Source organism: Panulirus ornatus, chromosome 16 (assembly GCF_036320965.1).
Source record: "Panulirus ornatus isolate Po-2019 chromosome 16, ASM3632096v1, whole genome shotgun sequence".
NCBI classification, from domain to species: domain Eukaryota; kingdom Metazoa; phylum Arthropoda; class Malacostraca; order Decapoda; family Palinuridae; genus Panulirus; species Panulirus ornatus.
The window spans coordinates 17,046,603-17,071,372 of NC_092239.1; the positions used below are offsets into that span (position 1 = coordinate 17,046,603).

At 40.4% G+C, this 24,770-nt stretch overlaps 1 protein-coding gene across 7 annotated transcripts in view; it reads left to right on the top strand.

Annotated features, from left to right (window-relative positions):
• Positions 1 to 24,770, top strand: part of Camta (Calmodulin-binding transcription activator) — a 1,164,029-nt gene that overhangs the window by 843,946 nt on the left and 295,313 nt on the right. The window lies entirely within an intron of this gene.

The window sequence follows — 24,770 nt, forward strand, 5'->3', positions numbered from 1 at the left end:
ATATGTTGATTTGGCTAAGTTAAAGTCTCACAGCATCCGAAGAGGGTCGTAGTACTTAGAACCATTGCAAATAGCCAGTTTTGTGATACTTGAATTTGGAATTGTGTACAGTTTTCATCATCTCCTATGTGTGCGTGTACTTAAATATGACTTAGACTTGAACATGAATAATTTTATGTGGCAAGTCCATAGCAAGTCCACTTGAAATCCGTCACTTAGATTTAAACTTGGATTTACAATATTACGTATAATAAGATTTTTCAGTAAATGATAACCATATACATGTCAAGTCTTTTAGTTTCTTAAAAGATCATTTGTTTATGAGTGTTGAATTTTATACACAGCAGCTGTGAACATAAAATTATAGGAATTCCATATGCAGCTATTTGTAAATAGAATAGCTTTTTACAGGTTATTTTACTTGTTTTATAAAATGGATTTCTAAAGAATGATAGATTATGATAGTTTGGATACTGAAGTTGATTTATAAAACTTGCATTATCATTATCAGAGACCTTAGATAAGTGAATGCTTGGAGTCTATGAGAGTGAATGCTCGTAGATTCTTTGCATATTATACATCTACACTCTGGAGTCAGCACCACCTAGGGCACTCTGTGGTTGACTAGTTTATTGCAATTCATAGACAGTTTTTGGAACATATACCATAGTTGTGAAACCATCTACAGATATTTTCACAAGTTCTGATTTTATTTGAGAATTAATCTTGATATAAAAGTGTTATTTTACTAATTATATAAAGGTTTTAGCTTTACTGCGATACACCATGAAGTTAATGAAACCCTTTTGATGGCTGACCTATTGAATATGTCATGCATATAGTATGATCTGCCCATAGCATTTAGAATGAATCAAGATCTAGAACGAATTACCTACAAGAATTTTTGGTTAAACTTGTAGAGCACTTTGCTAGTTTCATACATTATACCTACTTTTTTTTGTAGTTGCACAATGAAGACATATACCATGTTTAGGTAGTTATGTTTAAAGACTTTGAATGCTTGGAGAAGAGATTGACCCAACTAAACTCAGGTGAACCTGAACTTGGATTGCTACTTAAATATGGTAGTCTTGCAACTACCTGACAGCTCTCTACAGTTTTAGCAGGGTTTGATTAGTTTCTGTTTTAGTTATAACTGGCATCAGTAGAGTCATGCTTTGCAAAAATACATAAGAGCAGGGAAGGAATAGTGGGGCAGAGTTAATGTTCAGTGACTGCAAAGCTTGAATATTTCATGAAGAAAGGAAATGTAACTTTTAAGTGAATCCTTAAGATTATGTTTGATGTAAGTAAATGATGTCACTGAATATTTTACTCCTGTAAAGTCGAAAAATGGCTTGGAAGGTAAGTTTTAAGTTATTTTGGTAAAAAATGTATGTATACAAGCTAATGACAACATATTGATAACTAATGAAAGAATGTAGATCTTGAAAGTTGTAGACATCCCATATTATTGTATTGGAAATGGATTTTTGATAAAGAGGTTCTTCTCTTCATATCATATGTGCTTTTTCCAACATTCATATGTAGGGAATTGTGCCAGGACTTGTCAGTAACTGACAGTCTCTACATCATGGAGCAGAGGACCAAGTAGCAAGGATAGAGCATTTGCTGATGAATGTTACATGTTAACTCGGCTCTCACATCAGTGAAGTAATCACAAAATGCTAGTCTGTCGCTTGGTCTGTATCTTGTATGACTTCTTTTACTATTTAGGAGGGTTGATCATGCAAAACTGTCTTCACACACTGGATCTGATACATGTCCTTGAAGCTTCGTACATCAGAATTCCCTTTTTACACATGTACCATATTACTGAATGTGTATCTCTTCCCACTTGTCATCCTTATATTTTTTGTCATGTGTACCATATCCATTCATTTCAAGTATCTCTATATCATTACTTCATCTTTAACTATATCAGTCACATAGATATATATACCATATCTGCTGATTTTTGTTTTCCCATTTTGTTCGCTCTTCTAACAGTAGATCCACTCCATAGAAATTATTTTTTGGCAGCTTTTACCAAACCATTATGATATTAAAGAACAACATTTGTGTGTAGAAGTTATTGACAGTTAAGCTTCAGACAAAAGCTGTCCAACCTTATGGTTGGTTTTTATTTCTTTTGTTGATCTCTTTACACCTCATAATATGCCTGTTTTCTCTCTTAACAACTCAGCTTACATCCCATCAGTGAGCATTGTTTTACTCTCATTCATGAGACAACTTGTTCATAGGTTTGGTTGTTGATCAGCCTTTCTACTTGTTATATTTTTTTTTATTATACTTTGTCACTGTCTCCCGCGTTTGCGAGGTAGCGCAAGGAAACAGACGAAAGAAATGGCCCAACCCACCCCCATACACATGTATATACATACGTCCACACACGCAAATATACATACCTGCACAGCTTTCCATGGTTTACCCCAGACGCTTCACATGCCTTGATTCAATCCACTGACAGCACGTCAACCCCGGTATACCACATCGCTCCAATTCACTCTATTCCTTGCCCTCCTTTCACCCTCCTGCATGTTCAGGCCCTGATCACACAAAATCTTTTTCACTCCATCTTTCCACCTCCAATTTGGTCTCCCTCTTCTCCTCGTTCCCTCCACCTCCGACACATATATCCTCTTGGTCAATCTTTCCTCACTCATCCTCTCCATGTGCCCAAACCACTTCAAAACACCCTCTTCTGCTCTCTCAACCACGCTCTTTTTATTTCCACACATCTCTCTTACCCTTACGTTACTCACTCGATCAAACCACCTCACACCACACATTGTCCTCAAACATCTCATTTCCAGCACATCCATCCTCCTGCGCACAACTCTATCCATAGCCCACGCCTCGCAACCATACAACATTGTTGGAACCACTATTCCTTCAAACATACCCATTTTTGCTTTCCGAGATAATGTTCTCGACTTCCACACATTCTTCAAGGCCCCCAGAATTTTCGCCCCCTCCCCCACCCTATGATCCACTTCCGCTTCCATGGTTCCATCCGCTGCCAGATCCACTCCCAGATATCTAAAACACTTCACTTCCTCCAGTTTTTCTCCATTCAAACTCACCTCCCAATTGACTTGACCCTCAACCCTACTGTACCTAATAACCTTGCTCTTATTCACATTTACTCTTAACTTTCTTCTTCCACACACTTATCAAACTCAGTCACCAGCTTCTGCAGTTTCTCACATGAATCAGCCACCAGCGCTGTATCATCAGCGAACAACAACTGACTCACTTCCCAAGCTCTCTCATCCCCAACAGACTTCATACTTGCCCCTCTTTCCAAAACTCTTGCATTTACCTCCCTAACAACCCCATCCATAAACAAATTAAACAACCATGGAGACATCACACACCCCTGCCGCAAACCTACATTCACTGAGAACCAATCACTTTCCTCTCTTCCTACACGTACACATGCCTTACATCCTCGATAAAAACTTTTCACTGCTTCTAACAACTTTCCTCCCACACCATATATTCTTAATACCTTCCACAGAGCATCTCTATCAACTCTATCATATGCCTTCTCCAGATCCATAAATGCTACATACAAATCCATTTGCTTTTCTAAGTATTTCTCACATACATTCTTCAAAGCAAACACCTGATCCACACATCCTCTACCACTTCTGAAACCACACTGCTCTTCCCCAATCTGATGCTCTGTACATGCCTTCACCCTCTCAATCAATACCCTCCCATATAATTTACCAGGAATACTCAACAAACTTATACCTCTGTAATTTGAGCACTCACTCTTATCCCCTTTGCCTTTGTACAATGGCACTATGCACGCATTCCGCCAATCCTCAGGCACCTCACCATGAGTCATACATACATTAAATAACCTTACCAACCAGTCAACAATACAGTCACCCCCTTTTTTAATAAATTCCACTGCAATACCATCCAAACCTGCTGCCTTGCCGGCTTTCATCTTCCGCAAAGCTTTCACTACCTCTTCTCTGTTTACCAAATCATTTTCCCTAACCCTCTCACTTTGCACACCACCTCGACCAAAACACCCTATATACACTCTATCATCAAACACATTCAACAAACCTTCAAAATACTCACTCCATCTCCTTCTCACATCACCACTACTTGTTATCACCTCCCCATTTGCGCCCTTCACTTGTACATAGTGTAAATGATAATGGTTATTAAGGTATGTTTTGGGAAGGCAAGTACTTGGTTAGCAAAAGTCTTGAGTTAAACCAGATTCAAATCAGTCTATGATTTTGTCTTATTTAGGTATGAGCTTGATTCAGGAGTAAAGTGTTTCCAAGTACTGCACAGTATGATTTACATAGGGACTACAGGAATGAAATAGTGTTGATATCAATTTTCATGAGAACCAGTAGATTTTTTTTAACATAGCTTGAAATAAGAAACTGTGATGCAGGAGATAAATCAGTGTTCATTTTATATCTAATGCTTTGATTGATGCTTAGTCTTGTGTTAGGCTAAGTAGTTAGAGTCGGTTGGCTTTCCTACCATCTGATACTTTTTAAGGCAGTATGGTATGGCTGATAAGGCCTCAGATTTCAGGATCAGAAATTGAGATCTTAAGATTGGATCACAATGCCTCAAATTGGAGGCTCTGTATGATGTAAGTTTTGTTATGTTTAGTAGAATATTTTTCTATGATTTATTGGAATTGGTGATTGGGCCTCAGGGAGTTCAGTTTGTTATCTTCCAGTTTTAATATCCCTCTTCTTCCAACAAGTAGTTTCTGGGGAAGTAAAGTAAATTGAAACAATGCTTTTGTGCAAACCAGACTGTATTACCTCTTTCTAGGAGATGCCTTGAACCATCCTTGGAAGTTATGATACCTTTGTGGTCGGTGTTTATGCTTCATTAACCTACCAAATTACTCTCATTGGGGGGAACTTTCAGGTCCACAGTTTTTGTCAAGATTTCAGTTCATATTAAGGTTAGAATCTTAAGGTTGTTTGAATCTAGGTTCTTTAAACTTTTCCTTTCATTAGAAATACTTTAACAATATTATGGCAGTATGGCCTATCTACAGATTCATATGTAAACTGAATAAAACCTGTCTATGCTTTTCTCCATTTTAGGGGTTTCTGCTGACCTGGTGAACCGTACAGTTGACATGAGTAGAGTGGTCAGAATTCTAGGGATGCCAAGGCCTTTGCAGGCTCACTTTATGGAAGATTGTATAATGGGTCAGATGAGGTCTATATTCAGTTAACTCATTTGATATGAAATTGATTTCCAGGCTGGTTCCTGAAGTATCAGAAACCCACCAAAATATTAGATTATTGATTTGACACTGATTTTTTCATATAGGGAGATATTTTTTCTTGATCTGACACTAGAATCCATTAGAGACAAATGATAATTTACTTAAAAAAATGATGAAAATATGTGAAATTTAATCTCCCATTAATTGTGCATGTATTGGTCCTTCTAACAGTGTCCACAAATATCTTTGTCCACCTCTCCTATACATTTACAAAGGCTATGTCACACTTGAATTTTATTAGTTTGTTATCTCTCTTTTGGCCTTCATTAACATCTTTAGATGTCTAGGCATGGAATTAGAAAGGTTCATGAAGTATTCTGTGTCCATGTTTTAGGTCCATAGGGTATTGATATCTTGTATGAGGCAAGGCATTAATGGGATGTTGTAAGAAGCAGCTACCTGATCATGCATTCTGTGTATCCATTGCATTGTGTATCCACATTTTCTTGCTTCCAGGGGAGAATTTAGGCTTTATCTTCTTTAGAAAGGTAATGGCCATCCATCTTGAAGCACGGGTGGAAGAAATTCATTGCCCAGTGGCAGATTGGAAGAATAAACATTGTTTTCTCAAGATAGCCTGAGGCACAATGAGGCAGATTGCTGGTGCTCATAACATTAAAAACATTAGTCTCAGCAACCAGATGTATGATGATTTCACCTAGAGAGCATCATATGCTTGTATCCACAATAATCCTTAGCCGTGTAATGCTTCTGAAGGTATATGGGGAATGAACAATTTTTTGTGGACTCAGTAAGGTGATAGATCCCTTCAGTCATTATCAGTTATCAAAAAGATAAATTTAAGTACAAATATTAATTTTATATTATCATTTCCTGTGTAAGAAGTAAAGGATGTTCCAGGAAAAGTGACAAATTTCTATTGGAAAATAAGATTTGTTTTTTGCCATGGTTTTGTTATTTAAATACTACTTCACTTTAAATTAAGACAAAGAAAATATGCAGTAAATTGCACTGGAAATAAGTTTTTTAAATCCTGAAATTCGTCTAAATTTTCATAACATTGCACACTGCCATCCACTGAAATTTGGAGTACTATCTAAAGCGTGAAGATTCTGGCCTTGGACATTCTCAGTCTCTAGCCATTTGTTTAGCTGAAGGAAGTTGGTCAGGTACTTCCACATTGTTAACAACAGATTGTAATGAAATGAGTTATCAGGGTCTGGGATATCATAATCCTTTAACTCATTCCCACTGCCAAAATGGATTTGATTTCTGCATCAGTTGCAGTTCTCCTCTTTGAAATCACAAACATGAAAAGAAAAAGTGCTCATCAGTTTTTTCAGTAACCTTAAGAGTATATTAACATAAAAGGGAATATAAGGCATACAAGTTACGTACTAGTTAATCGATAATTGACTGAATAGATAATCAGTTCTTTTATGATCAAAAGCTACATAATCAGTCATCTAATCAAGTGTCAACAAATGTTACATAATGCACTATTTACAGAAGGCAGCTCTTCAAAACTTCTGGCCTCTATATAAGAGAATGTAGAACTTATGAATATTATATGACAATGTAACATCTGTAAATTAACTTCAAATGAAAATTGAAGCCTAGACATGTAATACGATGACTCTGAATGAAAAACACATCCAAAAACCTGCAAGAATAATGAAGAGAAAAAGCATTTTTGCCGTGTATTAGATATTGCTGGACACATAATCATATGTCAGGGGACAGATATTATAGTACAGAATATATCTGGAAGATATAGCAGATCCTGGTGTCATAGCATTTTAGAGATGGAAAGTGAAGAAAGCTCTCCTGGAACATAAATTACGTGAAGGACTTTTCTTAGTTTGCAGTTAGCATGATGAATAATTACAAGGGAACTTGGTGTGCAATTTGTGTTTTGTTTGGAAACCTCAATTGAGAGCCAACCTGGTGGATAATGTATAGCAGAACTCATGAACAAGCCTCTACTTAGGTTTAATGACCTAACTGGTGCCATTGGTGACAACCAGCCTCAGCAAGTCATAACTTTCATCAAAAATGTACATATACATCAAAACAGTAATCAATGGCAATATATGCACCAGAGAAAGATGTTAGGAATAACATAGATAATAAGAGACTACAAGAGATAAGAATAAAAAGGAAAGCACTGAAACCAATTACAGAAACTTTGCAAATGCTGGCAATACAGAATTTGTCCCTTCAAGGTTACCAACATGATGGACTTATCAACCCATCTGGCCAATATCCACCACAGAATAATGGGACCTGTTCCATTTTGTATTTGAAGTTGTGACAGAACTGCATAAACAACTTGAAATGTTTTCATAAAGACAGTATATGAACAAGGTGTGAGGTGATTTGTTCGAGTAAGTAATGATAGGGTAAGAGAGATGTGTGGTAATAAAAAGAGTGTGGTTGAGAAAGCAGAAGAGGGTGTTTTGAAATGGTTTGGTGGCATGGAGAGAATGAGTGAGGAGAAATTGACCAAGAGGATGTATGTGTCAGAGGTGGAGGGAACGAGGAGAAATGGGAGACCAAATTGGAGGTGGAAAGATGGAGTGTAAAAGATTTTGAGTGATTGGGGCTTTGGTGGGTTGGGCCATTCTTTCGTCTGTTTCCTTGCGCTCACTCGCTAATGCGGGAGACAGCGACAAAGCAAAATATGAATGAGACAGTCCAGAATGCACTGGTACTAGACTCTGTGTCATGTGAAAGACAAATTGTTACAGATGCAAATGAATATCCAACATGGGTAATTTTAGCTCATGAAACAACTGATCAAGCTCATCATGAACAAATGATAATAATTGTGTGCTACATTGGAAAGTCTTGGAAAAATTTATTGTTCAAGAAGACCCAATATGTTTCATCAACTTGCTGAACTTGAACAAAAAGGGGAAATGATTCTGAGTGGAAAGAGCACTGCAGATATACTTACTGAAGAAGTCAGTAAGTTGAAGTTACCATTGAATAGGTTAGTTGGTCAAGGATTTGATTGAGCTGCAACCATGTCTAGTAAGTTGCAGCATACATTAAGAAAATTGCACCATCTTCAGAGTACTTTCAGTGTGCAAACCATGTAACCATTTTAGCAAGCTCACAGTGCTCTTGGTTGTGGCCGTCCATCAAGCTCAGGATGGTGTGGCAGCTGTTGTCCAATTTTTCAGTGCCACAGCAAAATGACATTAGAATTGTCTGTGAGCATTACCATGGCAATTGAAAATCTTTGTTTGAATTATGTACTACTTGTTTATTGGGTATTTTTGAAGGAATAGTGGTTCCGACAATGTTATATGGTTGTGAGTCATGGGCTATAGATAGGGTTTTGCAAAGGAGTGTGTATGTGTTAGAAATGAAATATTTGAGGACAATATGTGGTGTGATGTGGTTTGATTAAGTAATGAAAGTGTAAGAGAGATGTGTGGTAATAAAAAGAGTGTGGTTGAGAGAGCAGAAGAGGGTGTATTGAAATGGTTTGGTCACATGGAGAGTACAAGTGAGGAAAGATTGACAAAGAGGATATATGTGTCAGAAGGGGAGTGAACAAGGAGAAGTGGGAGACCAAAATGGAGGAGGAAGGATGGAGTGAAAAAGATTTTCAGCAATCGGGGCCTGAACATACAGAAGGGTGAAAGGCGTGCAAGGAATAGGGTGAATTGGAATGATGTGGTATACTGGGGTCGATGTGCTGTCAATGGATTGAACCAGGGCATGTGAAGTGTCTGGGGTAAACCATGGAAAGTTGTGTGGGGCCTGGATGTGGAAAGGGAGCTGTGGTTTTGGTGCATTACACATGACATCTAGAGAATGAGTGTGAACAAATGTGGCCTTTGTTGTCTTTTCCTAGTGCTATCTCTTGCGTGCGAGGAGAGGGTTATGCCATTTTATGTGTGGAGGGGTGGTGACAGGAGTGGTTGAAGGCAGCAAGTATGAATATGTACATGTATATGTCTGTGTGTGTATATGTATGTATATGTTGAAATGTATAGGTATGTATATGTGTGTGTGTAGTTGTTTATGTATATACATGTGTATGTGGATGGGTTGGGCCATTCTTACATCTGTTTCCTTGCACTACCTTGCTAATGCATTAGACAGCGACTAAGTATAATAAATAAATAGATATTGTTAATTGATGGTTATTCCTCAGTTGTGTGGTTCTCTGCAGCACTTCCAGCTGTGTTTAAAGTAATTACAGAAGTGGTCAACTTTCCTGACTGTAATACAGGCAGCCAAATAGAATCTCATTCAAGCACTCTTGAGAGCAGTGATTTTCTGGGAGGTTTATTGTACTTGCCACATCTGTATGCTCAGCTTTGTCCCCTGGCCATTTTCCTTCAAGAGGAATGGACCTTGTGAAAGCAATGAAGTTAGTTGGTGACACTGGCAGTTCTTAAAGAAGTGTGCAGATTTTTTTTTTCTTTATGTTGAAGGTTCTAGTCATAGACAAAAGTCCAACTTAAGGCTGGGCCTTAACTGAAATATAGAGAGGATTGTTAAAGGGAAAAAGAAGAGATAAGGGAAAGTATTTACAAATTTTGCTGAAATTGAAAAATTTGTCCTTTAAAATGTGCCAGGTCATAGTTATTGGAAAAGACATAAGAAGTTAGAGAGTTTCAAAACCTTTAGGTGTAGGGAAAGAAACTATCAAAACAGGCCACCCTGGTGTTGCCAACAGCCACATGGTAATCATGTGACGCAGTAGCTTGCCTAGTATTATGTGGTCTAGCCAGTGGGAGGGGCACAAAGCAGCCACCTCACAGGAGCAAAAACCAAAGTAATACTTATAGAAGAGGGAAAGTGGACCAACATTGTGGCGTAGGGCAAGAGGGTCAGATGTGGAAGTTATCCTGGGACAGTTTATAAGTCGGACCTCTTTCGACTGCACCAGATGTGAGAGCAGTACTCCATACCAGGATGAGTCAATCCTTTGTATAAACAGAGTAACTGTTCTGAAGAAAAGAAGTGTTGATATCTAAACAGGACACCTAGTTTCTTAGAGGCAAACATAGCTATTTCTGAAATGTAGGGTTTCCAAGAAAGAGTGAATGTTATGATAATACTAAGTATGTTCATCAAGTCAAGAGGTGGAATTACAGGACTGCCAAAGGAGAGATGAGAGTTGTGAGGAGCTTTCAATGGAGAGATGGGAAGAAACTGGGTCTTGGAGTAATTCAGCTTAAGCAGGTTACATCTCTGCCACTGAGATATCTTGTCCAAATCTGAGTTTGTCGAGGAAGCTGTGTCAAGACAAGATGCAGATCAAGTGAGAGAAGGAGGAGCAGAAATAAAAGATGTGAATGAATGCATTGTTGTGTCATCAATGTGCTTTTGGCTATTTACAGAAGACAGAAATTCATTGAAAAATAGGAGAAAAAGTGTAGGGGACAGGATAGAACCTTGAGGGACACTGCTGAAATGGGGAACATTGATCCATCAGTAACAACAGAGACAAATTGGTCAGAGAGGAAGTTAGATATAAAGGAGTGAAGTTAGGGAGGGAAGCCAAAGAGGGGAGCTTAGAAATGAGACCCTGATGGCATACGTTGTCAGAAGCCTTGGAAATGTCAAGGGCAACTACAAATTTCTCCCCAAAATCTTTCAGGGATGATAACCAAAGATTAGTAAGATAGAAAATTGTATTACCAGTGGATCTTCCATTACTGAAGCCATACTGATGATCAGAGAGAAGACTGTGAGTTTTGAGGTGTCTAGGTGTCTAAGGATAAAGGAGTTGAGGAGGGATTCAAAGAATATGGTAGATTTCAAGGAAATAGGACGATAGTTAGAGGGTTCAGAAAGGTCATTCTTCTTAGGAATAGGATGTAATAATGCGTGCTTCCTAGGAGAAGGAAAAGTTATGTTTTTTGAATAGAAACGGAACAGATGAGCAAGCACTGGTGCAAGTTCAGAGGCACTCTCTTTCAGTACATGGGGATGGATGCTATTAGGACCATAAGCATTGCTTGTTTCCAGAGAGAGAGCGCTCTTTAGACATTTTGAAAAGAGATTACCAGGTGGAGCATAGGATAGTAAGAGGAGGATCAAGGGGTAAGAGAATGTTGAAGTCATCCAAAGTGGAGTCACAGAAGAAGCAGAAACCGAAGACAGTATGCCTTAGAAATTAGATGTAGCAAAGAGAAACCTTAAGTAAATCACAGTCAAGTTATCAGAGCCTTGTAGCTTTGAAACGGGATACTGAGACATACTTCAGCTGTAATTTATGCAGTTATTTTTGATTTAGATTCTTACTTTACAGAGCTTTGTCTTTTTATGCTGGCACGTCTTTTGCTGAAGGATTTCATCACTACGAAATGGAGCAAAATGAAATCTGCTTTTGAAAAATACAAAAACATTATGAATACAGGTACACCACCGAATTTCCAGCAACTGATGGTCTGTCACCTCCTTATGTCTGGACAGAATTATGTGAGGGAACTTGAAATTACCGCGGCCACCAGACTAATTTACTGGTTGGCCACAGATGGCATTGTGTGTAGGGCATGCTTATTTACTTTCTTTACACTGCACTTGGTGGTGATACTGTAATTCTTTGAGATTCTTAGCTTATTTTGCTTAAATTTAACCCTAGCAATGGCTTCTAAGACATATGAGAATGTCAGTTGTGGTGTCAAATGTAAACACCAGTCCAAATCAACCCAAGATAAAGTAGAACTGTTGAAAAAATGGACCGTGGTGTTTTGGTGCGTAAGCTGTGTGACATCTGCAGTATTGGTTCATCAACTGTGTATGATATATATAAAGATGCGAAGGGAAAAAATATTGAAATTCTATGCAGACAGCTATTCCAAAACAATTAGAATGTATTTGCATGTTTTGTACTTGATAATGGCTGCTTATAAACTTTCAAAAAGGTTTTCTGCTTTAATCAGTTAGCTCAGTGCTTTCTTTTGTTTACTTCTGGTTGCATATCGACAGTATGACAGTTCCTCCATGCTAACATGTTCTAGACACAGTGAATTCTGTTAAATGTAGTATGTTTGTTGTATCTCACTATAGCTTGTCATATTAGTTAAGATTTTATTTTTTTATGTTATTATCTGCTTAGTTTTTTGTTCTGAATTATATATATATATAGGCCTAACATTGTTAAGTAAGTAATGTAAGGGTAAGAGAGATGTGTGGAAATAAAAAGAGTGTGGTTGAGAGAGCAGAAGAGGGTGTTTTGAAATGGTTTGGTCACATGGAGAGAATGAGTGAGGAAAGATTGACCAAGAGGATATATGTGTCAGAGGTGGAGGGAACGAGGAGAAGTGGGAGACCAAATTGGAGGTGGAAAGGTGGAGTGAAAAAGATTTTGAGTGATCGGGGCCTAAACATGCAGGAGGGTGAAAGGCGTGCAAGGAATAGAGGGAATTGGAACGATGTGGTATACCGGGGTTGACGTGCTGTCAATGGATTGAACCAGGGCATGTGAAGCGTCTGAGGTAAACCATGGAAAGTTGTGTGGGGCCTGGATGTGGAAAGGGAGCTGTGGTTTCAGTGCATTATTACATGACAGCTAGCGACTGAGTGTGAACGAATGGGGCCTTTGTTGTCTTTTCCTAGCGCTACCTCGTACACATGAGGGGGGAGGGGATTGTTATTTCATGTGTGGCGAGGTGGTGATAGGAATAGATAAAGGCAGACAGTATGAATTATGTATTTATTTTATTTTATTATACTTTGTCGCTGTCTCCCGCGTTTGCGAGGTAGCGCAAGGAAACAGACGAAAGAAATGGCCCAACCCCCCCCATACACATGTATATACATACGTCCACACACGCAAATATACATACCTACACAGCTTTCCATGGTTTACCCCAGATGCTTCACATGCCTTGATTCAATCCACTGACAGCACGTCAACCCCGGTATACCACATCACTCCAATTCACTCTATTCCTTGCTCTCCTTTCACCCTCCTGCATGTTCAGGCCCCGATCACACAAAATCTTTTTCACTCCATCTTTCCACCTCCAATTTGGTCTCCCTCTTCTCCTCGTTCCCTCCACCTCCGACACATATATCCTCTTGGTCAATCTTTCCTCACTCATTCTCTCCATGTGCCCAAACCACTTCAAAACACCCTCTTCTGCTCTCTCAACCATGCTCTTATTATTTCCACACATCTCTCTTACCCTTACGTTACTCACTCGATCAAACCAACTCACACCACACATTGTCCTCAAACATCTCATTTCCAGCACATCCACCCTCCTGCGCACAACTCTATCCATAGCCCACGCCTCGCAACCATACAACATTGTTGGAACCACTATTCCTTCAAACATACCCATTTTTGCTTTCCGAGATAATGTTCTCGACTTCCACACATTCTTCAAGGCCCCCAGAATTTTCGCCCCCTCCCCCACCCTATGATCCACTTCCGCTTCCATGGTTCCATCCGCTGCCAGATCCACTCCCAGATATCTAAAACACTTCACTTCCTCCAGTTTTTCTCCATTCAAACTCACCTCCCAATTGACTTGACCCTCAACCCTACTGTACCTAATAACCTTGCTCTTATTCACATTTACTCTTAACTTTCTTCTTCCACACACTTTATCAAACTCAGTCACCAGCTTCTGCAGTTTCTCACATGAATCAGCCACCAGCGCTGTATCATCAGCGAACAACAACTGACTCACTTCCCAAGCTCTCTCATCCCCAACAGACTTCATACTTGCCCCTCTTTCCAAAACTCTTGCATTTACCTCCCTAACAACCCCATCCATAAACAAATTAAACAACCATGGAGACATCACACACCCCTGCCGCAAACCTACATTCACTGAGAACCAATCACTTTCCTCTCTTCCTACACGTACACATGCCTTACATCCTCGATAAAAACTTTTCACTGCTTCTAACAACTTTCCTCCCACACCATATATTCTTAATACCTTCCACAGAGCATCTCTATCAACTCTATCATATGCCTTCTCCAGATCCATAAATGCTACATACAAATCCATTTGCTTTTCTAAGTATTTCTCACATACATTCTTCAAAGCAAACACCTTATCCACACATCCTCTACCACTTCTGAAACCACACTGCTCTTCCCCAATCTGATGCTCTGTACATGCCTTCACCCTCTCAATCAATACCCTCCCATATAATTTACCAGGAATACTCAACAAACTTATACCTCTGTAATTTGAGCACTCACTCTTATCCCCTTTGCCTTTGTACAATGGCACTATGCACACATTCCGCCAATCCTCAGGCACCTCACCATGAGTCATACATACATTAAATAACCTTACCAACCAGTCAACAATACAGTCACCCCCTTTTTTAATAAATTCCACTGCAATACCATCCAAACCTGCTGCCTTGCCGGCTTTCATCTTCCGCAAAGCTTTCACTACCTCTTCTCTGTTTACCAAATCATTTTCCCTAACCCTCTCACTTTGCACACCACCTCGACCAAAACACCCTATATCTGCCACTCTATCATCAAACACATTCAACAAACCTTCAAAATGCTCACTCCATCTCCTTCTCACATCACCACTACTTGTTATCACCTCCCCATTTGCGCCCTTCACTGAAGTTCCCATTTGCTCCCTTGTCTTACGCACTTTATTTACCTCCTTCCAGAACATCTTTTTATTCTCCCTAAAATTTAATGATACTCTCTCACCCCAACTCTCATTTGCCCTTTTTTTCACCTCTTGCACCTTTCTCTTGACCTCCTGTCTCTTTCTTTTATACATCTCCCACTCAATTGCATTTTTTCCCTGCAGAAATCGTCCAAATGCCTCTCTCTTCTATTTCACTAATACTATACATGCGTATATATGTATATGTCTGTGTGTGTATATATATCTGTACGTTGAGATGTATAGGTATGTATTTTTGCGTATGTGGACGTGTATGTATATACATGTGTATGTGGGTGGGTTGGGCCATTCTTTCGTCTGTTTCCTTGCGCTACCTCGCTAGCGCGGGAGACAGCAACAAAGCAAAATGAGAAAAATAAAATTTGAATAAAAACATTGTTAAGATGAAGACATTGATAACAGAGCCCAAGAGTAAAAGTATCAAGGTTTCCATGTACTACATCCTTAATATTAAGAGCAAATAATACATAACACAAAATTAATACACATATGGAGTCGGAGTTCCATTATCAACTTCATAGCAGCGTCCTAGTATCCTGCCTCTGAAACTGCCTCAGTGTTGTTTTCTGCATGACCAAGCATAGTAATATTGTGTCAGCTGTGCATGTGGTCTTATACCTAGACACTAAGGCATGGGCCTATCACAAAACTTTTCATCCTTAAAATTTAAACCCTCAGTGGTTGTCTTGATTAGATGACCCTGATGGCAGTTCACAGGCATTAATCTTTTCTTGACTTACTATTTCTGACACCCTCTTATATGAAATATACCACAAGTTGTGGTGCATGTTTATGTTAACCCTATAGCACATGCTACAATGTCACTGCAACTTTACAGTAAAAGTTCTTTTATATAGGCTTCCCCTGTTGACTGGGCCCCCCCCCCCCCCCCCCCCCTGTACATTGATTAGATCTGCCTAAGTGGATTGAATCAGGGCATTTAAAGTGGTGAGGGAAACCAAAGAAAGGTTTGTGGGGCCTAGTTGTGGATGGATGCTGTGGTTTTGGTCCTTACACATGACAGGTACTGAGAGGATGTGAGTAATTGAGGACATTTCTTTGCCTGTTCCTGGTACTTCCTTTCTAACACAGGAAATGGGAGGCAATTATGAATATTTTTATTTATTACTTACTTTTATTCGTTATAATTGATCGCCGTTTCCCAAAGCAAGGTAACACCAGGAAACAGATGAAAAAAGACTCTCCCACTCATAAATACACATATATACATACAAGCCCATACACATACATATACATATCAACATATACACATATACATACATAGTCATATACATATATACCCATGTACATTTACTCGCTACCCTTCATCCGTTCCTGGTGCCACCTCGCCCCACAGGAAACAACATCGCCACCCTATGCTTCAGCGAGAGAGTGCCAGGAAAACAGATGAAAAGGGACACATTTTTCATGTCATTCTCTACGTGTCATGTGTTATGCACAGAAACCACAACTTCCTATCCACATCCAGGCCCCGCACACCTTTTCCATAGTTTACCTCAGATGTTCCACATGTCCTGGTTCAGTCCAGATATTAGTACACATTTATTCTAAGAGTATTGCTGGACTTTGCTTGCATGGAGCTGCACCTTGAATGAAAATTCACCTTTAGGGAGTCTGTATCACTGGGAGTACAGTCTCATTAAAGTACTTCTTACTCAAAGGGAGACAACAGTTTCCTGCTAATAGAAGTAGCATAGCTTTGGGCTGCAGGAGCCAATGGTAAGAGGTCCTTGGTCTTAGGTCCAGGGCTCTTTCTTTGAAAGAGTTCCTGGAGTAATGATAAGTAAAAACATAGTGTATATATAGGTAGAAGAGAAAGAATTTAACCTCCATATTCCATGCGTGTTGTAGACAGCAACTAAAGGGGGCAAGAGCAAGTGACTGGAAACCCTCCCCTTCTTGCAGTTCAATTTCAAAAAGAGGAAACAGAAGGAGCCAGGCAGGGAGTGCTCATCCTCTTCCAAGGATCAGTATGGGGTGTCTAAGTGTGTGTACATGAACCAAGATGAGAAGATACAAGAGATAGGTAGAGATAGGTAGTATGGTTGAGGAAAAAACCAGGATGTGTAGGATCTAAGTGAAGCAAAGCTCAAAGGTAAGGGGGAAGATTGGTGTGGAAATGTCTTAGGTGTAAGTCGGAGATTTCTGAGTGGACAAGAGCTAAGGAAGGAGTAGCACTACTCCTGAAGCAGTAGTTGTGGTAGTGTATGTTGAATGTAAGGAAGTAAATTCTAGTTTAATATGAGTAAAACTGAAAGTGGATGGTGAGAAATGGGTGACTATTGGTGCATATGCACCTGACCATGTAAAGAGAGATCATGAGAGGCAAGTGTTATGGAAGCAGCTGCGTGAATGTGTCAGCAGTTTTGATGTAAGAGATTGGGTATTAGTGTTGAGTGATTTGAATGCAAAGGTAAGTAATATGGCTGATAAGGGTATAACTAGGGTGCATGGGGTATTCAGTGTTCTGAGTGCAAATGGTGAAGAGTTTGTGAAGTTGTGTGCTGAAAAAAGACTGATGATTCCCTGGTTTAAAAAGAGGGATATACAGAAGTATATGTATGTGAGTAGGAAAGATGGTCAACAGGCATTATTAGATTATATTTTAATTGATAGGTGTGTAAAAGGAAGACTTTTGGATGTAAATGTGCTGAGAGGGGCAGCTTGTGGGATATCTGATCAGTATCTTGTGGAGGCAAAGGTGAAGATTTGTAAAGGATTTCAAAAATGAGGAAACAATGTTTAGGAGAAGAGAGTTGTGAAAGTGAGTTTGGTAAGGAGACTTATGTGAAGAAATACCAGGAAAGATTGAGTGTAGAATGGCAAAAGACGTAAGAAAATGACCTGAGGCGAGTGGGTGAGGAATAGGAGGTATTCAAGAAAGCAGTAATGGCATATGCAAGAGATGCATATTGCATGCGAAAGGTGAGAGGTGGGCGCATTAGAAAGGGCTGTGAGAGGTAGGATACAGAAATTAAGTTGCTAGTGAAAGAGAAGAGAGAAGCATTTTGGCTGTACTTACAGGGAAGGAGTTCAAATGATTGGGAGATGTATAAGAGAAGGCTGGAGGAGGTCAAGAGGAAAGTGCAATGATTAAAAAGAGGGCAAATGAGAGTTGGGATGAGAGAGTATTAGTAAACTTTAGGGAGAGTAGAAAGATATTTTGGAAGGAGATAAATAATGTGTGAAAGACATTGGATCAGTTAGGAACATTGGTGAAAGGGGCAAAAGGGGAAGTGATGACAGGTAGTGATGAGGTGAGGAGGCAGTGGAGTGAGTATTTTGAAGGATTGTTAATGTGTGTGATGATAGTGTGGCGGATGTAGGATGTTTTGGTTGAGGCGGTACGCAAAGCGAGAGATTAATGGAGAGTGGTGAAGAGAGAAGAGGTGTTGAAAGCCTTACATAAGATAAAACGTGGTGGCACTTCAGCTGGAGTGGATGAAAATGTAGTTGAATTTATTAAAAAAGTGGGTGAAAGTACTGTGTTGTTGATTTGTCAGTTAGGATTTTCAGTGTATATATGGATTATGGTGAGATGCCTGAGTAATTGCAGACTGCATGTATTGCACCTTTGCATAAAGGCAATGAGGATAAAGATGAATGTTCAAACTACTTAAGAATAAGTTTGTTTAGTTTAGTATACCTGATAAGTTGTATAGGAGGATATTGATTAAGAGGGTAAAGGCATGTACAGAGCATAAGACTGGGGAGAAACAGTGTGATTTGAGAAGTGGTTGAGGTTGTGTGGATCAGATGCTTGCTTTAAAGAATGTGTGAGAACTATTTAGAAAAAACAGATGGGTTTTTATCGAGGATGTAAGGCATGTGTACGTATAGGAAGAGAGGAAAGTGATTGGTTCTCAGTGAATGTAGGTTTGCGGCAGGGGTGTGTGATGTCTCCATGGTTGTTTAATTTGTTTATGGATGGGGTTGTCAGGGAGGTGAATGCAAGAGTTTTGGAAAGAGGGGCAAGTATGAAGTCTGTTGGAGATGAGAGAGCTTGGGAAGTGAGTCAGTTGTTGTTCGCTGATGATACAGCGCTGGTGGCTGATTCATGTGAGAAACTGCAGAAACTGGTGACTGAGTTTTGTAAAGTGTGTGAAAGAAGAAAGTTAAGAGTAAATGTGAATAAGAGCAAGGTTATTAGGTACAGTAGGGTTGAGGGTCAAGTCAATTGGGAGGTGAGTTTGAATGGAGAAAAACTGGAGGAAGTGAAGTGTTTTAGATATCTGGGAGTGGATCTGGCAGCGGATGGAACCATGGAAGCAGAAGTGGATCATAGGGTGGGGGAGGGGGCAAAAATTCTGGGAGCCTTGAAGAATGTGTGGAAGTCGAGAACATTATCTCGGAAAGCAAAAATGGGTATGTTTGAAGGAATAGTGGTTCCAACAATGTTGTATGGTTGCGAGGCGTGGACTATGGATAGAGTTGTGCGCAGGAGGATGGATGTGCTGGAAATGAGATGTTTGAGGACAATGTGTGGTGTGAGGTGGTTTGATCGAGTAAGTAACGTAAGGGTAAGAGAGATGTGTGGAAATAAAAAGAGCGTGGTTGAGAGAGCAGAAGAGGGTGTTTTGAAATGGTTTGGGCACATGGAGAGAATGAGTGAGGAAAGATTGACCAAGAGGATATATGTGTCGGAGGTGGAGGGAATGAGGAGAAGAGGGAGACCAAATTGGAGGTGGAAAGATGGAGTGAAAAAGATTTTGTGTGATCGGGGCCTAAACATGCAGGAGGGTGAAAGGAGGGCAAGGAATAGAGTGAATTGGAGCGATGTGGTATACCAATGTAGACGTGCTGTCAGTGGATTGAATCGGGGCATGTGAAGCGTCTGGGGTAAACCATGGAAAGCTGTGTAGGTATGTATATTTTGCGTGTGTGGACGTATGTATATACATGTGTATGGGGGTGGGTTGGGCCATTTCTTTCGTCTGTTTCCTTGCGCTACCTCGCAAACGCGGGAGACAGCGAAAAAAAAAAAAAAAAGATGGGTTTATATGTGGCATTTATGGATCTGAAGAATGCACATGATAAGGTTGATGGAGATGCTTTGTGGAAGGTCCCAAGAATATATGGTGTGGGAAGTAAGTTGCTAGAAGCAGTGAGAAGTTTTTATCATGGGTGTAAGGCTTGTGTATGAGTAGGAAGAGAAGAGTGAATGTTCCCATTGAAGGTTGGTCTGTGGCAGGGGTGTGTGATGTCACTTTGTTTGCTTAATATGTTTATGGATTGGATGATGAGGAAGGTAAGTGGAAATGTCTTGGAGAGAGAGGTGAGTATGCAGTCTTTTATGGATGAGAGGGCCTGGGAAGTGAGTCAGTTGTTTGTTGATGGTACAGCACTGGTGGCAGATTCAAGTAAGAAATTACAGAAATTGGTGACTGAGTTTGGAAGAGTGTGTGAAAGGAGGAAGTTGAGAGTAAATGTGAATAGAAGCAGGATTATAAGATTTAACAAGGTGGGAGGATATATTAGTTGAGGTGAGAGTTTGAATGGAGAAACATTGGAGGAAGTGAAGTGCTTAGTGGATATAGTGGCATATGGAACTATGGAAGTGGAAATGAGTCATACAGTGGGTGAGGGGATGAAGATTATAGGAACAATGAGGAATGTGTGGAAAGAGAGGTCATTATCTGGGAGGTTAGTGGCAACAATGATATATGCATGCAAGTCATGAGCTGCAGATGAGGTTGTGCAGAGGTTGGAAATGAAATGTTTGAGGACAGTATGTGGTGTGAGGATGTTTGATCGAGTATGTAGTAAAAGAATGTAGTTGAGAGTGTTCAGAAGGGTGTGTTGAAAAAGTTTGGACATATGGAGAGAATGAGTGAGGAGAGGTTGACAAAGACGATGTATGTGTCAGAAGTCTAGGGAACACAGAGAAGGGGTTGATCACATTGGATATGGAAGGATGATGTAAAAAGATTATGAGTCATCAGGGCTTGAGCATGCGTGAGGGATAAAGATGTGCACAAGATAAAGTGAGTTGGAATGATTTCTTATACAGGGGTTGCTGTGCTAGCAGTCAGTGGACTGAATCAGGGCATTTGAAGTGATTGGGGTAAACCATGGAAAGGTCTTTGAGGCTTTGTTGTGGATAGGCAGCTATGGTTTCAGTGCATTGCTCATGACAGGTAGAGAATGGATGTGAGCAAATGCAGCCTTTCTTTCTTCCTGGCAGGACACCGTGATCAAGTATAATAAAAATAAGAAATGATATATATATATATATATATATATATATATATATATATATATATATATATATGTTCTGGAAGGAGGTAAATAAAGTGCGTAAGACAAGGGAGCAAATGGGAACTTCAGTGAAGGGCGCAAATGGGGTGGTGATAACAAGTAGTGGGGATGTGAGAAGGAGATGGAGTGAGTATTTTGAAGGTTTGTTGAATGTGTTTGATGATAGAGTGGCAGATATAGGGTGTTTTGGTCGAGGTGGTGTGCAAAGTGAGAGGGTTAGGGAAAATGATTTGGTAAACAGAGAAGAGGTAGTAAAAGCTTTGCGGAAGATGAAAGCCGGCAAGGCAGCAGGTTTGGATGGTATTGCAGTGGAATTTATTAAAAAAGGGGGTGACTGTATTATTGACTGGTTGGTAAGGTTATTTAATGTATGTATGACTCATGGTGAGGTGCCTGAGGATTGGCGAATTCGTGCATAGTGCCATTGTACAGAGGCAAAGGGGATAAGAGTGAGTGCTCAAATTACAGAGGTATAAGTTTGTTGAGTATTCCTGGTAAATTATATGGGAGGGTATTGATTGAGAGGGTGAAGGCATGTACAGAGCATCAGATTGGGGAAGAGCAGTGTGGTTTCAGAAGTGGTAGAGGATGTGTGGATCAGGTGTTTGCTTTGAAGAATGTATGTGAGAAATACTTAGAAAAGCAAATGGATTTGTATGTAGCATTTATGGATCTGGAGAAGGCATATGATAGAGTTGATAGAGATGCTCTGTGGAAGGTATTAAGAATATATGGTGTGGGAGGCAAGTTGTTAGAAGCAGTGAAAAGTTTTTATTGAGGATGTATGGCATGTGTACGTGTAGGAAGAGAGGAAAGCGATTGGTTCTCAGTGAATGTAGGTTTGCGGCAGGGGTGTGTGATGTCTCCATGGTTGTTTAATTTGTTTATGGATGGGGTTGTTAGGGAGGTAATGCAAGAGTTTTGGAAAGAGGGGCAAGTATGAAGTCTGTTGTGGATGAGAGAGCTTGGGAAGTGAGTCAGTTGTTGTTCGCTGATGATACAGCGCTGGTGGCTGATTCATGTGAGAAACTGCAGAAGCTGGTGACTGAGTTTGGTAAAGTGTGTGAAAGAAGAAAGTTAAGAGAAAATGTGAATAAGAGTAAGGTTATTAGGTACAGTAGGGTTGAGGGTCAAGTCAATTGGGAGGTAAGTTTGAATGGAGAAAAACTGGAGGAAGTGAAGTGTTTTAGATATCTGGGAGTGGATCTGCAGCGGATGGAACCATGGAAGCGGAAGTGGATCATAGGGTGGGGGAGGGGGCGAAAATCCTGGGAGCCTTGAAGAATGTGTGGAAGTCGAGAACATTATCTCGGAAAGCAAAAATGGCTATGTTTGAAGGAATATTGGTTCCAACAATGTTGTATGGTTGCGAGGCGTGGGCTATGGATAAAGTTGTGCACAGGAGGGTGGATGTGCTGGAAATGAGGTGTTTGAGGACAATGTGTGGTTTGAGATGGTTTGATCGAGTAAGTAACGTAAGGGTAAGAGAGATGTGTGGAAATAAAAAAAGCGTGGTTGAGAGAGCAGAAGAGGGTGTTTTGAAATGGTTTGGGCACATGGAGAGAATGAGTGAGGAAAGATTGACCAAGAGGATATATGTGTTGGAGGTGGAGGGAACGAGGAGAAGTTGGAGACCAAATTGGAGGTGGAAAGATGGAGTGAAAAAGGTTTTGTGTGATCGGGGCCTGAACATGCAGGAGTGTGAAAGGAGGGCAAGGAATGGAATTGGATCGATGTGGTATACCGGGGTTGACATGCTGTCAGTGGATTGAATCAGGGCATGTGAAGCGTCTGGGGTAAACCATGGAAAGCTGTGTAGGTATGTATATTTGCATGTGTGGACGTATGTATATACATGTGTATGGGGGTGGGTTGGGCCATTTTTTTCGTCTGTTTCCTTGCGCTACCTCGCAAATGCGGGATACAGCGACAAAGCAAAAAAAAAATATATATATATTTTTTTTTTTTTTTTTTTTCCAAAAGAAGGAACAGAGAATTGGGCCAGGTGAGGGTATTCCCTCAAGGCCCAGTCCTCTGTTCTTAACGCTACCTCGCTAATGCGGGAAATGGCGAATAGTTTGAAAGAAAGAAATATTATTATATATATATATTTGCTTTGTCGCTGTCTCCCGCGTTTGCAAGGTAGCGCAAGGAAACAGACGAAAGAAATAGCCCAACCCACCCCCATACACAATGTATACACACACACACGTCCACACACGCAAATATACATACCTATACATCTCAATGTACACATATATATACATACACAGACACATACATATATACCCATGCACACAATTCACACTGTCTGCCCCCATTCACTCCCATCGCCACCTCGCCACACATACCATCCCCCTCCCCCCTCATGTGTGCAAGGTAGCACTAGGAAAAGACAACAAGGGCGCCATTCGTTCACACTCAGTCTCTAGCTGCCACGCAATAATGCCCGAAACCACAGCTCCCTTTCCACATCCAGGCCCCACACAACTTTCCATGGTTTATCCCAGACGCTTCACATGCCCTGATTTAATCCACTGACAGCACGTCAACCCTGGTATACCACATCGATCCAATTCACTCTATTCCTTGCCCTCCTTTCACCCTCCTGCATGTTCAGGCCCCGATCACACAAAATCTTTTTCACTCCATCTTTCCACCTCCAATTTGGTCTCCCACTTCTCCTCATTCCCTCCACCTCTGACACATATATCCTCTTGGTCAATCTTTCCTCACTCATTCTCTCCATGTGCCCAAACCATTTCCAAACACCCTCTTCTGCTCTCTCAACCACGCTCTTTTTATTTCCACACAGCTCTCTTACCCTTACATTACTTACTCGATCAAACCACCTCACACCACACATTGTCCTCAAACATCTCATTTCCAGCACATCCACCCTCCTGCGCACAACTCTATCCATAGCCCATGCCTCGCAACCATACAACATTGTTGGAACCACTATTCCTTCAAACATAGCCACTTTTGCTTTCCGAGATAATGTTCTCGACTTCCACACATTCTTCAAGGCTCCCAGGATTTTCGCCCCCTCCCCCACCCTATGATTCACTTCCGCTTCCATGGTTCCATCCGCTGCCAGATCCACTCCCAGATATCTAAAACACTTTACTTCCTCCAGTTTTTCTCCAATCAAACTTACCTCTCAATTGACTTGACCCTCAACCCTACTGTACCTAATAACCTTGCTGTTATTCACATTTACTCTTAACTTTCTTCTTTCACACACTTTACCAAACTCAGTCACCAGCCTCTGCAGTTTCTGACATGAATCAGCCACCAGCACTGTATCATCAGCGAACAACAACTGACTCACTTCCCAAGCTCTCTCATCCACAACAGATTGCATACTTGCCCCTCTTTCCAAAACTCTTGCATTCACCTGCCTAACAACCCCACCCATAAACAAATTAAACAACCATAGAGACATCACACACCCCTGCCGCAAACCTACATTCACTGAGAACCAATCACTTTCCTCTCTTCCTATACGTACACATGCCTTACATCCTCGATAAAAACTTTTCACTGCTTCTAACAAC